The following is a 23,932-nucleotide window of genomic DNA, read 5'->3' on the forward strand; positions in this document are numbered from 1 at the left end:
AGATGAATTTGATTATTTGTTCATTGTAAATGAGTGATGGCAGATACTGCAATGCCAATCTGATGAAGAACCTCGTGTGAGAACTGGAGGAACTGGTGAGTATAGAACCCAAATAGAAGAAGCTGGAGACTGCTTTGACAGTTTCATTATTCAAAAAGATCAGAGTTGCAGGTGGACCTGGTCCTAGATTTTGCAGCTTTGTCTTTGATCACAAAACATGGAGCCCAACCTTAGCCAACTCCTCCTCCATTTGCAGGAGTGCCTTGTGAATCCTGTTGGGGCTCTGTACTAGAACAACAACATCAGCAGCATAGTCAAGATCTGAGAGTGAGAGATTACGAATCTTAATAAGATCATCTCAGTATGATAACCAAGTTCAGGATCTCTTCGAGTTGTATCCTCTCCATACAGCTGTGACCAAATCCATCCATCTCAAAAAGTTCAAACAAACACAGTTTCGGAATGTTCTTATGTATCTAGATACCAGGGGTGAAGGGAGGGGGAAAAGTGTCTGGTTTTGGAGAACCTCTAATGAAAAACTGCATGCTCACAAAAGCAGTTCCAATGTCTGTGTGGGGAGTGGGCGGGGGAGGAGTTCATTGCTAGTAATTTTGACTTTTGAGTTTAATGTTTCATACCTCTTTAGTTGTAAAATGTCTACCTGTGCCAATATATAGGCAGACAAAGGAAGCTGTGATTTATTCAGACACATAATATCACACAACAAATGGTTAAGGAGATAGAGGTAGGTGAGTGAGTATGTGTGTGAGAGCAAGAGAGAGGTACTTTCAGCTTCAAAGCTATTGCTTCCCTTTTGGAAAAAAACAATTTAGTCCCAAAATATGTTAGAAACACTGAAGGAGAGCAGCATGTGTAGAGTAAAGAGGAACACATACATAATAAGGAAACAAACTTTTAGGCTCAAATTCTGCTGTCCTTACTCAAGCAAAATTCCTGTAGGCTGCAAGAAGGATTTCAAGGATTGAGTAATAAATCTGAAAAATCAAGCAGTCCTAAATGTTTTATATGACCACTCAGTGTAGAGTGCTGACATTTGACCACTTACCCTACACAGGTGGAAGGGTGAGTGTGAGGGTCACTGAACAGTGAAATATCCCAATACATCACACTTACAGAAACCCCTGTGCTAAACCCCTGTGCCGATGCACTGTGAAGATTTAGTGTTTGCTCTTTGTCAACATGTCTCCTTTAAGTTCCATGTTCAGTCAAGGATCAAATAAGGATTTAATGCACAGTTAAAAAGGAAGTCATATTATTTACCCTACCTTCATACTGATTATGAGGCTCAACAGTTATGTAACTGGACATCACTATCAAATAAACATTTCTTGATCTGCACCATATTTGTCCTTGATAAGTGATTTGTGTGTGTGTGTGTGTGTGTGTGTAGGTGTGTGGTCTAATGTTTGCAGAATGATTTCTATTTTGAGGGCCATAGTGAACTCTTCATTCAAACACAAAACTCCCAACAAAACCAGTGAGAGATATGTGAACAGACTAATGGTAAACTATAAGCCTCAAACTGTAAGGAAACTAGGTAAGAATTTCTTGGGTTTGATCCTCCACTTTGTTAATCCAACTTTATATACTAATGTAAATCCACATAAATAATCAATGGCATTGTATAGCATAAAACTGGTACACCAGAGCAGAGATTCAAGTCCGGCCCTAATTCTTCAAGTACCACAAGTGGACCTCATCAGGAGACTTTTTGTGGCCAGAGCATTTTGATGAAAGCAAAATATTTTGTCAAAAATTTTCTTCAAAAGTTTTCAGGTAGTAAAAGCTGAATTTTTTTCTGTTTTCAGCAACTGAAAAACTTCTGTTTTTTTTCAGGGAGGGGAAATGATTTTTCCATGAAAACCAAAACAGTTTAGTTGAAAACAAAACAAATTCCCATTGTGCCAGAAAAGCTGGGTTTTGTAGGGGGAAAAAATTGGAACAAAATATTTTTACCATCTCTAGCCACATTTAAAGGCTGAGTTAACTCTCATTGAATATAATGATACAATCTTTGCAATGATTGCACCAGTACAGCTCACCGAGTTTGTTACTGAGATAAATTGTGTCTGCACTCAGAGGGTATTATGCCACTGGCAAAAATGCCACTATAGACCACACATTAGAGACTCAAATCTAGTCTTCATGGAATTGATATAAGTGGAACAGCAACTATTTGCAGCATGGCTAACGAACAGACAATCAATTTATTAAAAATGCTAAATAACACATTAGTATCAGAATCAGGAATTCAATTTTACTTGCTTGTTTTGCTGCAGTCTTCCTTATTAACGTGCCTTAGTCTTATTCTGTGCAAGAAGAAAAGCAACTTTGATCAAAGGACATGTCCACTGCTCTGGAGTTTACGAATGACCTTATTTTTGCTTATTTCCAAAGTGGGAAGGTTATGAGAGAGAGAGAGAGAGAGAGTGATATGTTGTTCCCAGGCTGATATGTTGTTCAAATATGCTGTGGTGCCTTCATTTGATTGATGAGCCTCGATTATAGACCTGATGGAGAACAGTGACCAGTAACGCAAAATACAAATGGAAAACATCCCATCAGAATCTTTAGGAGAGGCTTTAAATACATTGACATGGAGAAATGATAAGCAAATACCCCTCAACCTTCCCTTGCTCCTCATTTTACTACAAAAGAGGTAACAGACTCTTATCTATTTTTATGTAACTCTTAGAGGTAGAAAAGTCCTATAGCATCAAGCTATCTTGCTCACCCCACTGCCAGATTGTTTCCTGCATTATACTCTGAAATGGTTTGTTCCATCTACCTTTAAAAGATGTTTGCTTCCAGTCTCTTCTCTCTCTCTCTCCACCCCACGATAGACAAGTCCCAAGCAGAGCTAGCTGATCAAACCCATCATTATAAATAGCTTATTTTCTGTTATGAATAAATGGATGTATGGCCATATCACCTAAACCCCCACCCGTTATTTTTGGCAGAATCTTATTTTCTTCTTTGGAGTTAAGGCAAAGTTAGAATTTCCAAAATTTCTACCCATCCCTGTTTCCCTCAGAAGTCCACAGCATCCACAGTATGGATGTGAATCCTCTGGAAAGATTTCTATCATCCCCCAACTTGCTTTTGCCTTGCAAGCTGTGTAAAGCCTGAATTGACCTGCCTTTCCTGCATGAATACTGTATGACAGGTTCTAACAAGGAGATATAAATACCCAGAACTAGGCTAATTCCATGTATTTTTTATGCACATGGGAAACAGAATGCATAATCCCATTACTTTTGTACTCCTCTCTCTTTATTTTCACCACAGCATGTTTGTTTCCAATAGCAGCAGCTGCTGCTCTAGTTGTTCAGTCTAGCCTCAAAGTAAGGTAAAGCCAGGACACTAAATGACAAGAGTTAATTTTCTTTTACTGTCATGCCCACCTGGGGGATGTTATGTCACTGACATACTAGAAACAGAGTATTGTGACGGGTGACTGAATCTAATGTTACACTTAAAAAAATAATTAATTTGGCATCATGCAGTCACGCAAGCAACCGAAGAACTGTCAGCCTCCTGGTTCCAAGGAAGCCATGTATTACAAGAAGGAACGATTTTGGCTTCTGCGTGGATTTCCACTGACTAGAGCACTTTGTGCGGTTTTGAAGTTAGCAGAAGAAACTTATTTGCAGTCTGCCTGAATTTGTACATTTTCATCGTAACCGATGTGCGTATTGCAGACATCCTGTACATATTTTATAACCTCGGTTTTTCATAAGGCCGAGGGAAGCGGAGGACGTATAAGGAGGGATACAGTGTACAGTACACATAGATGTTACATAACTTCAGTTAGCTGGGGAATGGCTCATCATGGTTCTACTCTACATCATTTATGTCTATGTCTAGTAAGGAAGAACAAATTGGTCTGAAAAATTAAAGAACCACTATCAACCTCAGATTGACCGCCAAACAATGCATGGACGCATTTAAGTGGTCACAAGTTCTGGATACTCTCATTGCTAACACAGGAATTGCCAGTGTGGATCAGACACTCGGTCCATGTAGTCCTGTCCCTGACTGTGGCTGGAAACAAAGGTGTAAGAACTCTGCAATAGGCAGATGTGGGAAAATCTCCCCCACCCCCTATATTTCTCATCCTCATCTCTAACTGCGAGAGATTGGTTTAAGCCCTGAAGCACAAGGTTTGATCGCCCTTCCCAATTCCATAGTTGTTTTTTTTATGCTCATTATTATACGCTTTCTCCTGGCATGGCCTAGTGAGGTCTGTCATTTTCTTTACCCATAAGCCTTGTTTTCTTCTCATGATAAACTCCTTACTTCTCCCTGACTCCAAATAGTTTTGACTGATATTATGTAAATATCGCCATTGTAAGGTGCCTGGCTTCCAGCAGTTCTGGCAGCCTCTTTTGGATCCAGGCCAGCTGTTATATTCAAAATTCATATGCTAGCAGGCATTCCCCGGTTATGCAACATGCAATGCATTCTCGGTGCCTCTGATTTAGGAAAGCCTGGCTGTGCATAGGATTAGAATACAGAGGCTGGTCTAGGCTGTTAGGAGGGGGTTGCAAGTTGTTTTTTGGTGTCTGTGATGTGATTGTTGACCATGGTGATCTTCTGGTTTGCTAATCCTGTTCTGCCAGCTTCTCTGCAATGAAGGTGTTTGTAAGAATTCAGGGAGTTGTTTGTATTGTTGTTGCTTGCTCCTCAACTAATTTCAGATGCTGGCAGGTCCTATCTCTTCTGGCCTTTGTGTACCCTGGGATTTACCATGAGGGTGGGAAGGGTGCTATGCAAGGGTTAGGGGGGTAAAATCTCCCCCAGAAATAGAGATTTAGCCCCCTAAGTGGTTGCCTTGCAGGTCGCTTCAAGTATCACCAATACAGTGCTCTGGGAAAGTCTTTGATGGTCAGTTTTACTCATTTCCTCCTGGACAGCTAAGGCTCTTCCTCAGTAAGTCTGGCCTTGCCTAGCCTGGGACCCAGACCTGTGGCATCAGTCATGAGCTCAAAAGAAACCATCCCTCCTGAGTGACTGGTAGATTATTGGGGGTATTATAACTACTTTGCTAGTATGGGTACTTTAGTCAATGGAAGGACGTCATTGGAATGAGGTCCTGGAATGGTAGAATTGAAGGTCAATATATCCACTAGACTGCACAAATATATATGGGAATTGACCAGACTAATCTTGCTAAATGGTCTAGATGTGGAATCTCAGCCCAAAATAAAAAGCTATTTGCTACAGTAATGTAAGAAGTTGGGTGAGAAATAGATAAATAACCATTTTACCAGAAAATTACTCACCAGAAAATTCACTCAAGAAAATTAATATTGCAAAAGATGAGAGCGAGCATTAGAAAAAATCCTACATATTGTAATTGTGTGAGAATGTTATATGTACACATCAGATGATATAGCACAATAACAAAGTTCAAGTGTTTTGTGATGTTGCCAGAACTCTAGGATGCATCTAATGCTTCATACATATCTTACCTGAGTTGTGTTTTTACACAATATTTGATCAAATGGGCACACCATTTTTAAAGGACTCCCTAAGTTATCTTTAAATGTATATGCACAATATAGTTATGTCCCACACATTTTTTTTATATTTCAGTTTGTTACGGCGTAGTTGAGATGTTTTTAAGTTTGATTTGAAAACAAATATGAAATATTTGAGAGGTAAGATTGTAATACAACATAGCTGATATTATGTACAATACCTTGCATCCCAACGGATCCCAAAGTGCTTCAGAATGTTACACTCCACAATATAATTGAAATGCAGCCACCTCTGGACCAGAAGATGGCAACTTCCAGCAAATGTCACATGTCATTTTTATAACATCAGTTCTAGTACCTTACCATGACTCATGTATCCTTCCAGCAACTCCCTCAACCTCTTACCTGCTGCATCAACCCTGTGAACAGCTCCTCCTCCTCCAACAACTAGTCTTGCTTTCAGACAGTAGTCAGGAAGCCAAGCCCTCACCTTGATATCAGATCTCTTTAGCCCATTCCCATGCAATATACTTCATTGCATCTCCCTATCTAAGGATGACCAGGTGTCATCCTTTCCCAGTTTGGAGCAAGGAGACCTATGCTAATCTGACCCTATGCAATATAAAAGCTGCTCTGGAGTTAATGGCCAGAGTCCACCACAGGATTATGAATTCTCTTCTTCTGCAGTGAGACATTTAAGAGGGGAAAGGAGGAAGCATTAGCCAGCTGTAGAGGGGAAACAACAGTATAGCACTTTCCTGTTGGTGGGGGCCAGAGAAACACCATAGTTGTGTCATCAGATGTGTTCTCTCTGTGTGCTGTACTGTCTCTGGCCAAACTGCCCAATAAGACCACAAGACTTGCTTTAGTAACGAAGGTGCCCTGCCAGGTTTATTGTCGAGGAAGCATGGTAATAGCACCTGCGAGGCTACTAAGACATGCATGCGCGTGATAATGGATGCAGCTCAGTCAATGGCAGTACTTTCCACTGCTCCCTAGGCTGGCCAAAGACACTCCCTCTGAGATACATCTTTATACACCAATACAAACAGGTTGCGTATTACCCTGGACATATCAGGGTGCCACCCATCACCTTGTACCTGTTGGTTTGATCAAAACATCTCTATCCATCATGCTGTCATCCTGACTTTATGCTTAAGATGTGTCAGTGTGTTCCTTTTACCTTTGGGGAATGTGCTGGTATCGAGGAGTTCTGGTACCACCTTTCTGGAATGTGTTCACATATATATTCATGTATGCCTAGCACTACTTAGGAATGTGTGTTTTTGCAATATCAGCCCTGTTCTTGCCAGATTCTGTGAACAGGTCCTGCCTCTTGCCCACAACTTAACTTTGCTTTGTATCAGCAAGGTTTTGACTACTTTAGCCCAGGCCTCAGGCCTCATACCAGGCCTCTGATACATGGGCTTATGTTTCAGGCCCTCTTCTTATTACAAGTAGCTGCTCAGATATATGTGGCATAACCCCAACTTACAAGTCATGTAATGGCTACAGAGCTCCTCTGTGGAGGCTACTCCAGCTATTGGGCAGGAGTACACTCTGTGGCCTCTTGCTCACCCCTTCCTTGATGTTGGAAAGAACAGGAGGGGGTGGGACCTTATGGAGCCGAGCTCCTCACCATGCGGGGAGTGTGCACCCTGCAACGCTCCCCAACTCTGCACAGCAGGACTGCACCAGTTTCACTGCAAATGGTGCCTCCATGGCTGGGGAAGCAAGATCAGGATTGGCTCTTCAAGATGCATGAATCTTCACTGTGGGCTTGGTCCTGTGTGCACTGAAGTCAATGGCAATTGACCCTACAATAACAGAGAAAGTCTAGTGAACTGCACTGAGGGCTCAGTCCAAAACCCATTGATGAAGTCAATAGAAGGTTCTCATTGACTTCAGTGGTCTTTGGATGTTGCCCTTAGTTGTTTGGGGACTTTGCCTCTTTAAGAAATAAGCAGAGTTTTGGTAGGATGAAATTCTACAGTTTGTGTGTGTGTTTGCATATACCACACACACACACACGCTATATCAGCCTCTGCTTAGGCAGAAATTCCTATATGTTGCATGAGTTGGCACTGAATGTGCAACCCTGACTCTGCGAAATGAATGTACCCTTCTCAATGAGAATGATTTGCCAAATGGCTTTATGGTACTGAAAGCACAAGTTAAGAACATTATGGTAAATTGATGGGCATTCAAATTGTTTAAATTGATAATTTTCAGGAAAAATAGTAAATTGGTAACAATCAAGATGGCATTGGCATAAATGGCTCCTTAAATGTAAATTGTACACTGCAGTATAGTGATAAGTAGAAACACTTAGTCTGGGGATGGTTTTTTTTTTTAAGTACTTCACAATTACTATGCTAATTGTATAAATTAAAAGATTATATTGACACATATATTTGGGTTGAATTAATTTATGGGTAAAATAAAGAACTGAGTTAAGCTAAATGACGTGCATTCCCTCCCATAATTGCTCGATTCTGTACACTACCAAATAGCGCTTCAGAATTTGACTGCCCTGCCTGAGCAGTGAGTTGCTTTTGTTACTTAGTTAACTAACGATGCCAAAGCACTGTGTTTATGGGGTTTCAGGCAGTAGCAATGACATAAGGGGATGATGGGGAAGACCATCATAAAGAGCACTGGTAGGGACAGTTTTCACACACCACAACTGAAATCAGATGTTCACAGGGCTAGATCCTGTAAGGGGCTAAGCACTTTGGCCTGATCCAACAAAGTGCTTGAGCAAATGCACACATCTATCCTTAAGCATGTGCTTAAGTCAAGTCCCACTTATGTCAATAAACACATGCATTGCTGGATAAGGGCCAGAGTGTCCAGCATCTTTTGAGACATTTTAAAGTAATTTTTAAACTAGCAATTGGCTGGGCATGTAGGTAGGACCTGCCTATTGTAACCACAGAAATTTATTACTTATTTTCACCAGGAAAGACCCATTTAGATCAAACAATGCACTTCCAAGTGCCCCATGCAGCAAAGAAAGAAATGTAATAATGGGTAAAAAGAAAAGGAGTACTTGTGGCACCTTAGAGACTAACCAATTTATTTGAGCATGAGCTTGCTCAAATAAATTGGTTAGTCTCTAAGGTGCCACAAGTCCTCCTTTTCTTTTTGCGAATACAGACTAACACGGCTGTTCCTCTGAAACCTGTAATAATGGGTGACACCCCTAAATCCACTGAAGTCAATTGGAGCTTTGACATTGATTTCAGTGGGTCCAGGATTTCACCCTACCTTATTATGAACAAGAAATAATACTGCTCATAAAGTTATGTAGTGCAATTACAAAGGGACAACTGTAACTAGTGCTAAAACCAGTGCATCCTCTGGTTGCCAGGAATTCATCTCCTCCCTCACGTGGAAGTGAGCTGCCTTCCTGGAGGCCCTCATATAAAGGGGAAGTTGCAGTCAGTTTAAATCAGGGGTTAACATATTCTGTTAACTTTAAGGGAAAGGGATAGAGTTAAACTTGCAAAAATAAGGAAAATCTGCTGAAGCTTTCGTTTTGTCCAGCCCTAAACCTGCCACCTGCTGGGCAAGCATTGCAGCATACCTGGTACAGACCTCTCCCAAAACCTTCCACAGCACTAAGCGATGTCCTCTACCCTGGCTGATTCTTTACATAGAGCTGGTAACACAGGAGCATGTGCAATATATACATTATTTATATTTATCCACATGCTTAAAGTCATACTGTGGAAATAAATAGCTTCCCACTGGTATGTATGGAGCCTGTCACTTTGATTACCCTTGCTTTTCTTTTATGGGGTTACTGTAAGTCACAGAGTTATTTTAAGGTAGGTTTGGTCTTTAATTTTGTTTTCAGTATGGTTTAGAGCATTGATCTATTGGCTCTCACTGCAACAGAGACTTTCAGGCCAAATCTTGACCCCCCATCACTAAGGCACCTCTTCAGTGGTACTGAGACATATTAAAGCCAGCTTAACTGGCAAATCAATGATTCCTTCATGTAGGGTGGAATCTTCTGAATGCCTAGGGCTGCTGTAATGTTTCCTAGGCCACCTCCGCTTGGCCACCATTATAGGGGGAAAGTGGGCATGGTCAGGGCATCATCACACACTCATGACCTGTGCATGCCAGAATGGACCTTTGGTACTGTGTGGACAACTGGGCATAAAGTGGAGCATCTGCAGGACATAACCCAGGATGTGGGTCATTTATGTTAAGATGAGAAAATACATGGCCACTTATAGGAAATACAGTCTTAGATCCCCAGATGTATCAGAGCAGGGCTTGTTGCCCCTGGGAGGGTCTTTGTGCTGCTCTTCCAAGTCCCATGAGCTGTTTCTAGCGGGGGAGCCAATCCCCTAAGAAATTAGAATGGCTTCACAAAACTAGTGGTTTTTCTTTTAAAGGTAAACCTTCCCTTGGAGTATGAAAACAAACCAACCTCCAAATACTACAGCAAGGGGGTGAGACTTGAAAATTAGTGTGAAACTGACTGAAGAGGCCAGTTCACCTATAGGGCTAGATAGTAGCATTTAGTCTCAGCCCGGAGTGCTGAACAGCTGCAAAACCTCAGAGGGACCCCCCATAAGGGATGGGATCTCAAGGGGCATAATCCTGTATCCAGTGCCTTGGCATGAAGGGGGAGTGCATAAACTGCACAGTTGCTTGGAACTGTATAGTTTGTTCTTCCCACGCCAACTGGCCAGCTCTCCCATGGCCAGTAGGTCCCTACCTCCTTCTATTCTCCTTTGGGTCAGTTTGCACCCCCATGGCTACCTAGGGGGAGTTGATTATCCTCAGTGCCTGCATGGGATGTGTAAAGGAGAAGGTTCTTTGTGCCATCCCCCCAAGCTATGCTAAAGCCAGGCACAGTCTGGCCTATATTGTTCAAGCTGAGAGAAGTAAAACATGTAAAGAAACAGAGTGTTTCAAAAAGTCAGGCATTGCATCCAAGCATTTGAGAACAGAACTTGACCTGTGATTTCTGTCCTGACTGCACCCCATACCTAAAATAAATGTATATCTGCATCCGATCCGTGATCTGCAAAAATGATCCACAGATATCCGCAAATTTGCAGGGCTTTAGATATGAAATTTGAATCTGCATCCATCTGCAATCCACAAAAATGGATCGTGTACATATGAATCCTTGGATGCAGATATAAAGTGGATATCCACTGATTTGCAGGGCTTAATCAATAAGAAATTATTAATGAAGCACAACTTTCATTATTTTATTGTGATTTTCGAACATGGTTTCTATTGATGCCTGCACTAAGATACAAAAGGCAGTACCAATGTAATCCTGCTTTGTAGATAAGACACAGGAGCCTTATGCTGCCAAATGCCTTCTCTACTTATCTGAACAAGCTACCCTTTGCTTACATTGCCATTAGGTACTGTAAATTTGCGTACCATCCGTTTATGTGGCCCGGTACAACACATAGAGGAAGAAAGGATTCATTCTCTCAAGTGATTACAGTCTGCAATTAAAAATACTATAGAACTATATTCTCAACCAGTGTAAATCAACATAGTTTAATTGAAGTCAGTGTCCACTATGGGCCAAATTCTGCTTTGGCTGAATACCCATGTAATCCCATTGGAGTCGATGGTGTTACACAGGATGTATCTCAGAGGAGAAGTTAGCCCCAGCAAAGGAACAATATAAAGGCACAGAAAGTTCAAAATACATATATATATAGCACTGTGGAAGCATGTCATTGAAACCAGAATGGAATACAAGGATCTGGACTTTGGCCCTTAGAAATGTCTCTGGTGCTGTGACTCATCATGTCACAGTGAGACTCCAGATCCTATCACAGCATCCCATTCTGAAGGACTAATCTCTGAAATATGATACAGTACTTGAATCTATAAACCATTCTTATGACTTATGAGTAGTGATATGCAGAAACAGACGAACAGGTAGATATTATCTATCTGCGACTGCCGAGCAATGACAGATACACTGAACCATCCCTGGTTCTACCAGCACTTCCGGACAATCTTGCCACAGAGAAAACGTTGATGGTAACATTTGTGTAGTGTCATGTAAAGCTGGGGCAAATCAGTTTGGAATGGATCATTTTGCCTGATCAATTTCTCTCTCAACCAGTGGCTGCCATCACCCTGAATATTGTCTTTCACTGCAGTACTGTCCTTGCTGGCATTCCAGCATTTGTCAGTGTTATTTACCTTGGATATTTCTAGAATAGTTCTAGTCATTTGGGAAAAATGTTTACCAGGTTCAAGACATTTGTGCCCTCCCCCTCCCCCCGAAGTCTCAGTTTTGGGTGGCTTATCCTGGTCTTGCACTTTTGGCCACATTACAAGCCACCACACTTTCTGCCATGACTGGCAGCCTCTGTTGAGGAGGGGGCCTGTTTAGCTGTAAGGATGTTACAGGTCAGGAATAATAGGCAGCACGATGAACTCGTGCGCCGCTCCAACTCACCCTCAAGCAAGCGTATTGCGCTCTTCATTTATCATGACTGTCAAATTCACTCCAACATTTTATGCAGGGCTTAAGTTCTCATATAGTATTTTCCGGAGTCACACCCCCCACCCCACACTCATTCAGGGCTCAGGGCTTCTGTCCCACGGGGCATGCTGTGGCTCAGGGCTTCTGCCCTGCTGGTTTGAAAATATTTACTAGAGCTCTGCTCCAGATAGCTATCGCTGAATTTAAGCCCTGGTTTTATGAAGACAAGTCGCTTAGGCCCAAATCCTCAAAGTTATTTAGGTGCCTACCTCCCACTCATTTCAGTGTTATTTGAAATCAATGGGAGTGAGGTGCCTAAATATCTTGGAGATTCTGGGCCTTAGCCTCTCTGTGCTTTGGTTCCCCATCTGGAAACAGGGCAGAGCTGTTATCTTTAACCTTATAGGTGCCTGGTGACATTAATTACATTGAGGTGGTAGCTCAGGTGGAGGTATGAGTTTTAGTGCCTGAAGTGGACGGGAAAATAGAGATATAAACTCTTTGGGTCTTATAAATGTTGTTCTAACCCATCAAATTCTAATGAGTCATTGTTATCAGCGCCACATGGAGCTTTAGAAAATGGAGGGGGTGTTACTGGAACATGTGACTTATCAAATGGGATCGGGCTAGTGCCCATTTAGTATGATATCTTCCCTCTGGGCATGGGCTCAGTGGCAGATGCTTCAGAGGAAGGTATACAATCACTGTAAGGGAACATACAGGCTACATCTACACTGTGAGTTAGGGGTGCGATTCCCAACTCACACAAACATAGTCAAACTTGGTCTCATTGGGATAGCAAGCTAAAAACAGTAGTTTAGCCATGGTAGCATAACCAGTGGTGAGCCAGGGCATTTTTCTAGAATGAATATATATGTACATATTTATATAATATAAAATTGAAAGTTAAATGGAATTTTTTGCATTTGAAACAGGAAAGAGTAAACACAAGCAGCAGCTAACTTGGCAGGACATTGTCATGCATCCTTTCAGGGTGCTAAAATATGAGAAATTCAGTGGAAAGTGGAAATCTCAGCAGTTTCTCAGCTTTGCCGTGTCAGGATAAATCAAATGTATCAATAGAGTTTTGTCACAAACAGCAACCAGGCTTTATGGGAAGATAGATGTAATCAGCATTATGCATTGTAATCAAGCCATGGGTCAATACAGATTAAATATTGACAAGAGGTACCTTGACCAGCGTGAGGGCAGAACAAGTCTCTGAAAGCTTCAGGAAACATTATCATTATATCAATGAATTTGTGTGATAATCCTGCCACTGCTTATGTTATTCATTATACAAGGCTGGACTCTGAAGATGGGTTTTCATGTGAAAAGAAAAAAGCCCTGAGGCTAAGGAAAAAAACTGATATTGGATTTAGCAGCAGCATTAGACAGAGCTTTTTAATGAGCTGGTTCATACACCATTAACCCATCATAAGGTAAGAGAAGGGGCAGGGGGTTGGATATGCCTTGAGAATTGAATATACCTTAGTCGTGCAAATATGGAGCTACCTAGGAGGCTAGTAGAGTGGTGCCATACCTGTTTGTGTGGTATGTCTGAAAGGAAGGAATGCTTAGCTAACACATGTTACAGTATTTAAGTAAGCTGCATAATAAAATATGAAGGTCACAATTTAGTGCAGAACTCCTGAACCTTTCTGAACACTGATTGCAGACCACAGTCCTACAAATGTTTATATCTCTGAATGCCTGTACTCATGGGATTATTCGCAATGGAGGGACCCAGTGAGACTGCTTGTAAGAGGAAAATTACTCAAGTGTTTCCCTCAAGGAGTTATTTTCAAAAAACAAAACAAATGAAGTGAGCTACTGTGGGTGAAAGAAAATGTTTCCATTGGTTTTAGGTAGCTCCCATTAGAAACACAGCTTGTAATTGTTGTGGCTACTCTCTGCGGGTAAGCAAAAGAAGAGAAATCAGGATTGTTTAGTGCTTGGAGTATCCCCAAATGACTCCGAAGATACAGTAGGAAAATGCAACTGGAACTGGACTAAGCTACAGTGGCATTCTAAAACATGTGACTGCCTCTTCCTCTAGACTATGCAGTACAGCACCATAACATGTCTCTTTCTATAAATCATAGAGAGGCCTTGCAGAGGACTGACCTAACATCTTCAATGTATAGCACAGTATACCACAATAAATGTGAATACTGTAATGAACTAGCCAGTGTGTGTCTGTATTACTGCCCTCTATTGGAGAGATCGAGCACTATGTGTTCTAGACTCATACTGTCAAGGTTCCTCCCCCACTCTGAACTCTAGGGTACAGATGTGGGGACCTGCATGAAAACCTCCTAAGCTTACTTTCACCAGCTTAGGTTAAAACTTCCCCAAGGTACAAATTAATTTTATCCTTTGTCCCTGGATCTCCACTGCCACCACCAAACTCTAACTGGGTTTACTGGGAAACATAGTTTGGACACGTCTTTCCCCCCAAAATCCTCCCAACCCTTGCACCCCACTTCCTGGGGAAGGTTTGGTAAAAATCCTCACCAATTTGCATAGATGACCACAGACCCAAACCCTTGGATCTGAGAACAACGAAAAAGCATTCAGTTTTCTTACAAGAAGCCTTTTAACAGAAGTAAAGGAATCACCTCTGTAAAATCAGGATGGTAGATACCTTACAGGGTAATTAGATTCAAAACATAGAGAATCCCTCTAGGCAAAACCTTAAGTTACAAAAAAGACACACAGACAGGAATAGTCATTCTATTCAGCACAGTTCTTTTCTCAGCCATTTAAAGAAATCATAATCTAACACATACCTAGCTAGATTACTTACTAAAGTTCTAAGACTCCATTCCTGGTCTATCCCCGGCAAAAGCAGCATAGAGACAGACACAGACCCTTTGTTTCTCTCCCTCCTCCCAGCTTTTGAAAGTATGTTGTCTCCTCATTGGTCATTTTGGTCAGGTGCCAGCGAGGTTACCTTTAGCTTCTTAACCCTTTACAGCTGAGAGGATTTTTCCTCTGGCCAGGAGGGATTTTAAAGGGGTTTACCCTTCCTTTTATATTTATGATACATACTGGTAAGAATTTTGAAAAGTCTGCATTACCTTCAAATGGCAGGGGTACGTTGTCGTGGAGCAGGACGTTCTGAGTTCTATCCCTGCTATTGCTGTAGGAAGCACAGTGACAATCACAAAGTCTTAGGTAGCCATGCATTTGTTACAATACCTCCATAATCTATAAGGACTTTTGTGACGAAAAATAGGGCCATACCTTGCAACGCCACTAATGTACATTACTACATTGAGTTAAGAGAGGGAAAGAGCAGAGGAGAAAAGTAACCATCTTGCTAAAAAGTGGGGGAAAATTGAATTCTCACTCCAAAAATGGGCAGTCGATATGTATGGAGATATAAATGTACAGGAATGGAGCTGCTAGGTTCTAGCCAATGGATTCCAGCATTTCAGTAACTACAGCTAAGTTTTTTATTGGCTGCTTAAGGGAAATACTACATGATCAAAACCATTTGGGGCCTGATTCTTTGTTCTGGCTAAACTGTGCTCATCCCAGGAACAGGAACACAGTAGGACATAGTGGTTTTAAGCCATTCTGCTGGGTCCCCTATTCTCAGGCAAGCCAGGGGATAGTTTAGCATCAAACACAAGCTAGGGCAGCCCCAGGCCACAACCCTTATGTCGAAAGATAAGGAAATACAGTAACTCCTCACTTAACATTGTCGTTATGTTCCTGAAAAATGCAACTTTAAGTAAAACGATGTTAAACAAATCAAATTTTCCCATAAAATTTAATGTAAATGCGGGGGGTTAGGTTCCAAGGAAATTTTTTGGGGGCAGACAAAAGACATTATATACTGTGCAGCACTGTACTGTACTGTGGTTGGGAAATGCCCCTGGCTTACCCCACACAGGCACAGCCCGCTGCAGGCAAGGACTCTAGGAAGCATCTTTGCAGCAGCAGTGGCAGCTTAGCCGGAGAAGAACAGGCACCGACTTTGCCGGGGGATGCTCCAGGCCCACCTCTTCCCATCCCCGCTCCATTCCAGGCCCACCTCTTCTCACCCCCAACTCCACCTTCTCTCCAGAGCACGCCATATCCCCGCTTCTTCCCCTGCCGCCCAGAAAGTCCTAAGTGCCACCAAACAGCTGTTTGGCGGTGGGGGAAGTGCTGGGAGGGAGGGGGGGAGGAAGCGGAGAAGAAGAACTTGTGCAATGCTCCCTTTTAAAGTCACTGCTCTTCCTCAAAATCTTACAAGCAGTGGACAGAGCAGTCAGCTAAACGAAATTATAAGGGAGCATTGCACAGCTTTAAATAAGCATGTTCCCTAATTGAGCAGTGATGTAACTTTGAAACAAAGCGGGAGGACGTTAAGTGAGGAGTTACTGTAAGTAAAACTGAGTTATTTGCATTCAGAAATTGTGCATCCAAAGTAACTTGATCTTCCTTACTTTTGTTCCAAGATTCACATACATGTCAATATTGAGTTGGTTTCACAACATGGACCTAAACGCTTAAGTGTCTTAGGCAATAGGACTTAGGTGCTTTTAAAAAATGTGGCCTCTTGACAGACAGACACACGTTAATGGCTCACTTCATTTTTGGTCTATCATGTTATTAATAGACATAAAAAAGACAGTGAATATATGTTTATCTAATAGAACTATTTTATTCCAACTAGTCTCCAGTACACATTTTAAACTACCAACAGTGGAAGGGCCTGATCCTGAAATCCCATACCAAGCAAAAATTCCAGTTATGTACCATATTTTCAGAAGAATGACTTCCCTTCTGCAAGCTGTAGTTTCTGCTCCTTTCTGCACCTGCAGTTATTTTGCAGCAGCACATCTGAGTATTTATGCTTTAACCACCTTAGGGTGGGCTCATATCAGATAACTCTGGGCCCAATGCTGAGTGCTCCCAACTACCCTGGAAGGCAGTGAGAGAGGAGAGGGCTCAGCAGCACCTTCCATGATTAGGTCCAAGCAGCACATGTAATAAGAATTGCAATCCATTTTGTGTGTGTGTTTTGCAGGTGAAGGAAGCCAGTCCTTGGTCCTTTTAAAATGGATCCCCTAAATATTTACCCACAGACAGTTACATACATGAAGCTGTTAATGGTACAGTCTATGAAGTTCTATAAATAGTATGATTTTATTTTTAAAGAGCAATACAAAAAGCTATCTTTAAATAACGCTAAACCCACAAGTCTGAAAATTCAAAGTTAAGACAGGCAGCCTGTGCTTAAATCAGGCCAGTCTGTCCTGTTTGTCAGAACCGAATGAGAAAAAATTGTTGGCCTTAAATCTGAATCCTTTGAAGTGTCCATGCAGGGTGTTCTGTTGATGTATAGTACACTTCTATTGTTATTTAAATCAAGGTGTGAGGGATGCATTTAATAAGTAGATTAGTGCCACTGTATCGTGCAGGCTGCCCTCAAGCACTACTCTCAGGCTGGCATATACAACTCATTTGCACAAATGTGAATATTTGGCAAATGTGAAGAAAAGTGTTTTGCTTTGGATCAGCACCCTCCATTCTAATGTTGCCACCCATGCTGGTAGGTGAAATCAGTGACCAATGGAAAAGCCATAAAAAGAAAAGTCAACAGTGAGAAAAGTCACCAAAAGGGTTTTTGACATAAAACATTTCTGCTAAAGAAGTTTGATCACAGAGAATCCCATTCCCTAATGATCCTCACAGGGTAATGAACAGTCAAGAAGAGTATTTCAGGCATTAGATGTCATGAGTTAGGACTTCAGGAATAAAATACATTTATTCTACATCTTGCAGTAGGTTGCTTTCCAGCCCCATCAGGATCAAGAAACAGCAGGTAAGCAAGCACTTGTGTAAGTAACTTTTTATTTGTATGTCTTCCTGTCATGTTATCTCCACACCAGGATCAAACATCCCTTTCGACAGAGGAGGCTAAAGGACAGCTGCAGAAGAGGAAGCCCCAAAGTACATTAAATGTCAGACTGCATTGAAGACAGACCCTGTCATTTGCCTGAATGAGTCCAGACTTTCTCTTCTCATTGCCATGTGAGTCAGTTTCAGAAAAAAAAGCAACTTTGATTCAAAGCACCAAGATTCTCAGGAAAAAATGAAACTTTTCTCCCAACATCCAGTCAACTGGCAATGGAAAAGCTGTAAAATGTTAAGAGTTAAAAGTAAACAGCGAGTTGTGCACTAGAGAAAGAGACAGACGGACAGAGACTGAAATGGCTTTGTGATTGCATAATACTAAATAAAGCAAACCCAGTAAACTTTCTTCATGAAGAAACCAGAAATATGTCTTTTTATAGCTCATTTCCCTCCCTGTATTTCTTGGCTGCAAATGAAGGGTTTGATCCAAGAATTACCAGTGACTTCATTAGGAGAAGGTTCAGGTCCCAGATATTGTCCATACTCTTGTAGCAGAGGGAAAACCAAACCAAAACAAAGGTCCTGACATTCTATATCTGGAACAAGCCACGTACTTAGTTATAGAATCTTACAGTCAGTCAGTCACAGATTTTCCTTTTTGGTTTTGTTTTCTAAGTCATATTTAAATGAGGTTAAGCCTCACAAAAAGTGCCACATTGCTATCCTTTGCAGACTGAAGATCTCTCTGTATTCATGAACCCATTAAGCAACAGCAGAAGGGCAAGCCTAGAGATGTGAAGGCAGCTCATCTTCCAGGCCTATTCTACCCATGGCCTGTATGCTGAGATTGCCAAGAAGAAGATCCATTTCAGTGGGCCAACCCCAGACATTTGCAGGTCATCAATCAACCCCCACAATATCAGGATATGGCTTGAAAACTGATAAATTTCAATAATAAAATTAATAATAAATAATAATAATAAATGGGTTCTTCTTATTTGCCTTCTAGTTTTTGAAACTTCAGGGTTCATATTTTTAAGCTTTTCCCCATAAATGATGATGACAAAGCACAACAGGAAAGAAACAGAGGAAGAGGAGCTTATGCTCACATGGCAGATTGCGTTGCAAGAATGTTGCTACTTTCATGTTGCCATTTAGGTCCAAACTGATCCCATTGCATAGCAGAATGTTCCATTTGCAATGGAATATGGAAGGGTTACATAAAGAGCCTCTTTTCCTCTCTCTGGCTTTGTGCATCTACAGGCATGACATGCACTGATTCCACAACTGCTGGTCAAGATGTCATGGTTGCACTAATTGTTCCCACTGAGCAAATGGAGTTAACACAAAAAAACATGGAATGGGAGAAAGTATTTCATATCAGACCCCCGCGACCACTTTTCATGATGTATCAATTATACAGGTGACAATACTTCGAGCCCTCTCATGCTGCCATTTACTTCAGTATGAAAACAGAATTTAGCCCTTTCAATTTGTTGGACCTGATTTTCATTAATACTAAGGCCCCTTCACACTGCTCTAGACATGTAAAGAGAGCTTAAAATGAATATAAATATAATTTTCTCCCACTTTACAGCATTCTGATAATGTAAAGAGAACTTAACGTCACCTACTTACTTGAGAATCAGGCCCATTGTGTTTCTGGAGGGAATTATATCGTAGACCAAATTTTCTAAGTGGCCTCAAAGTATTTGTGCCTGAGTTTTGAGCATGCAGTTTTGTGCACCTAAGCAGTCTGGTCCATGCACAAAACTGGACTGTATAAGCAGTCCTGGATCCTTAGAAGCTCAGTAGTTGCTGGGCTATGTCTACACTAGGAGCACTTTACCTGTGTGGGAATACTGATATACTATACCAGCAAAGCACTCCCAGTGAGGATGCAGCTACATTAGCAAGGCTGCACTTGGTACCATCACAGTGAAACCAACTTCCACGAGCAAAACAAGTTACACTGCTACAAGCACAGTTTTGCCAGCGTATCTACCCCAGGAGCATCGGCTGGCACAGCTATGTTGGGCAGTGATCCACCCCTCTTCACAATGCAGACTGACACAGCTATGCCAGCAGAAATCCATACTGTAGCATCTCCCCATTGTAGCATTAAATATGCTGGTTCACTGATACCTATAGATGGTCTCAGGTGGCATGTGGGTAATAGAGGTCTCAGAGCCAGTGTGTCTCTAATCTAAATTAACATCTAGTTTTATATATATTTACATAAGCAAAACACACCTTGTACAATTAGCTTAAATTGAAAAGAATCTTCTCCATTAAATGGCCACCGTTTAACTCCCTGTATTGTTATTACTGCTGCTGAGATAGGACACCAGAAGAGTTGTTTTCATTCTCTCACAAAACGCTCAGCGGAAACTCCATCTTGGAGCTGCATGTTAATTAAATGTAACGGCTCACCCTTGTTAAAGGAGAAAATACTCTAAGCCATCGGGAGGATCACACATCTAAATGAAACATGGATAATTGCATCTGAGCAGGTTACGTTCAGCTGTGCTTCCACATAAGACTTTTATGAGGTAAGCAACATTTTTTTTCCAGTTCCAGAAAATGGGTACAAGTCACTGGAGAACAGTGCCACAGTGGGGTTCTTTTAGACACAAGCCTTTGTTTCTTGTAAATAGCTGAGGCTCCCAGTCCTAAAAACATGTGGTCTTCTACACTAATGCCATTGCTTATTTTTTTAATCTAATCACCAGTGTTTATGGATTTTTCATTGTTTCATGGGTTTATGTATTCATCTGTTCAACAATTGTACCATAGATAGAGAAAGGTAAGATGAGGCACTAAAGCATGTAACAAAATTCTCCCTCGTAAGAAAATAAATATATAAAATCTAAAGATGCCAAATATGTAATAAATCTTCTTATTAAATAAAGCTACACTGTAAATAAGTTTTTGTGTAAGGCATTTTTTTATTCGGTCAAATTAGGTCACTTTTATATCATGCACAAAGTAAATTAGATTCACAACGCTGATGAGCAGTAGATGGTGAAGAAAATGTATCTAGAAAGGAACCAGTCACTGGTCCAGTCAGGAAAGAGCAAGACATCATGCTTATTATCAGTAACATGTAATTGATTTTTGGATGGGAAGAGAAACGGGGTCTTATGCAGTGATAAGGTTTCAAGTCTGTTAAGTGCTGGAGCCCAGCCAAAGGAGGACAAACAGGATGACTCGTGCATCAGATCATCTTCCTCTTCCCCTCTCACCCTCTTATACTGTAGTCTGAGGTTCTCACTAATGAAAACCGAGCTTACTTCATTTTGGCTAATGGACAATAGACTATAATTGTCCTAGAGAGCTACATTAGTCTTCTTATCTCTATGAACCTCTACTCATATCATTATAATAAGACAATTACACTTACACTAGCCTGCATAATAGACCAAGATGTCCAGCAATGAATAATTGTAATTGATCAGCGCTCATTATATTCCAAAATAATTTCAAGCTGCTTTGTTAGTCTGTAGCAGAATTTAGGAGCTTGTTGACTGTGACTGGCTTGCTCATTAGCTGAACTGAGCTTGTGATAATCAGTGCGTACCGTAAATCTTAATGTTTTGTTACTTAGCTTATTGCATATAAACTACACCACACATATACACTAGATTGTAAATATACAATTATACATAATATTGTAATCAGATTATTCAATGCTAGTGACCCCACTAGAGGATACAGAGTGTATTATACTCTGTATTTATATGACACTTATTATAAAGCCCTGATTAGGGCATCTGTGTTCTACTGCAGTATAAACAGGGCTAGATTTGGATACATACCACACAAAGGAATAAGAACTCATTTTACACCCCTAAGCAGGCTACTCGGACCTTGGATCTGGGCACAAAGGAGTAAGTGGGACTAGGGAGAAATTGCCTCTTTGCATCCCAACCAAACTGGCAGCTGAGGAAGCAGCAGAACTGATGGGCCACAAAACCTGCCAGCAAGGTGGAACAGGAGCTCCCCTTTCTTCATGATGGCTACAAATGGCCCAGACCCCAGGGAGGAGATGGACTTAGTGGTGACAAGCAATGCTACAGTATGAGCAATGGGACCAACAGGGTCAAGGGAGAGACCTGACATGATAGGGCCCTGTCACCTGTCCTCTCACCACTACTTGATTATGATATATGGGAACATCTTCACAGCTCCCCTTCCTCTTTCTTACCTGTCATCAGTCTTTATTGGTTTTGGAGGTTAATAGCATCACTAGGACTTGTGAATGGCTGGAATAGAGGGAAGTAAAGGACCTGTTTCCTGGCTATGGAGCTTGTTGAAAGTGGGAAAATTTAGATCCAAACCAGGATATGATAACCTCTTGTATTCTTGTTCCCTAGCTCATGTTCAAGTGTTTCATGAGTTACATTTGTGAAGCAGTTGATATTTACAGATGGTCACTATATAAGGAAAGTATTATGTGGCAGGGGAACTGTTATATTTGTAAAAACAGGTGATATCTTGCTTTTCACATCAATGATTGTGCGACTCGGAAAGACTTCTGCGATTGTGAAACGTATCACAGCATTTCCGTCATGGCATAGTTCTAAGATGCATATATATATATATATATATATATATATATATGAGTAGGATTTAACCACATGCCGGCTCAGACTCTCAACTGAGGTAGTTCCATTGACCTCCAATTCCTCTTGATTTGATTGACTTAGAATCTAATCCTCAGGCTCCATCTCTTAAGCAGAACATATTTTTGACCAAAAATGGCTCCTTTGACTGCAACGTACATTTTTAACAGAAAATGGGTTGAAGGGAAAAAAAGGGGCAAAAAACTGAATCGCATGGTCTAGAATTGCTTTTGGTTTCCTTCAAAACATTTTCATTTAAAATATGAAGCATTTTTTCCACTCTTGAACCTCGCATGGTTGTCATGCATGTAACAGGATATTTAGGCACTGAAACCAAGTTCCACGTCCAGCCAGTACCAGCTGCTGCTTGTTGCCATTCATCTGTCTACATCCAGGGTGACCATATTAACAAGAAAAAATGTGCCCCCGAGCTTTGCCTTGTACTGTTGAAGTATGTAATTCAGCTATAGAGGGGCAGTAAGGGGCCAACGTTTCCCCCTTTGCTCTCTACCACTTCCCCTGCAGTCCCAGGAGCAGCTCTGCCTCCCATGTGAGCTGGGAGCACTCAGAGCAGCTGCTGTCTTTTCCTTCCGTCCTCTAGCTGATCAGCATCCCTGCTGCATCACAGAGAAGGCAGGAAAAAGTAGCTCTGGCTGCTCCATTGCCTGCTTCCCTCTTGAGATGCGAGAGGCCCAGAAAAAGCAAGATAGCAGCTCAACTAGCAAAGGATGGCTCCCCTCCCACACACGCAGCAGCCCAGAGTGGCTAAAGGGGAGAAGCTGAGAACCAACAACCTGTTATGGCTCTCTGATTTTTCTGACCCAGCTCAGGTTAGAGAAGCCCCCAAGCTTGTGCCAGCTGGCAGCAATCCCCTGCGGATAGTCAGAGTTGTGCACTTTGCACCCACTGTCCCTCCCCACTGATTGGAGCACCTTGATCTTTCTGAACTGATATGTTTGCCCTCACGGTTAAAATCAGATGATATTGAACATATGCCCCCTCCCTACCAGAAATAGGCACCCATATCTGTCTGCAAGTATAACCCTAACTAAACCTATGTGACTATGTTGTATATTGTTTCCCCTTCTTTGGGCTGAAGATATTTTCTCTCTGTTGCAGACACCAAAATCTCTGATGTAAGACTTCAGTGGCTGCAGAGCCTCCATGGGAAGGATTGAGTTGTCACTGAGGCACGTTTATTAAGCCTCAGGTGAAAAGTAGAACACTAGCTTGAAAAATAAAACTTCAGGTGAAAAATGTGTTATGCCCCAGAACCCCAAAAAGTTCAACTCTCTGAGTGAACTGGAAGTGGTTAGTTTAATTAAACCATCACTTTCATTATGAACACACAACTCCTATCATGGCATAATTTATACACACACATGACATCTATGCATCAAAATGACATGACATATATTCACATGTTCTTGCTGTCAACACCACCAAAACATGACAGA

This window comes from Lepidochelys kempii, chromosome 5 (assembly GCF_965140285.1).
Source record: "Lepidochelys kempii isolate rLepKem1 chromosome 5, rLepKem1.hap1, whole genome shotgun sequence".
Taxonomy (NCBI): Eukaryota; Metazoa; Chordata; order Testudines; family Cheloniidae; genus Lepidochelys; species Lepidochelys kempii.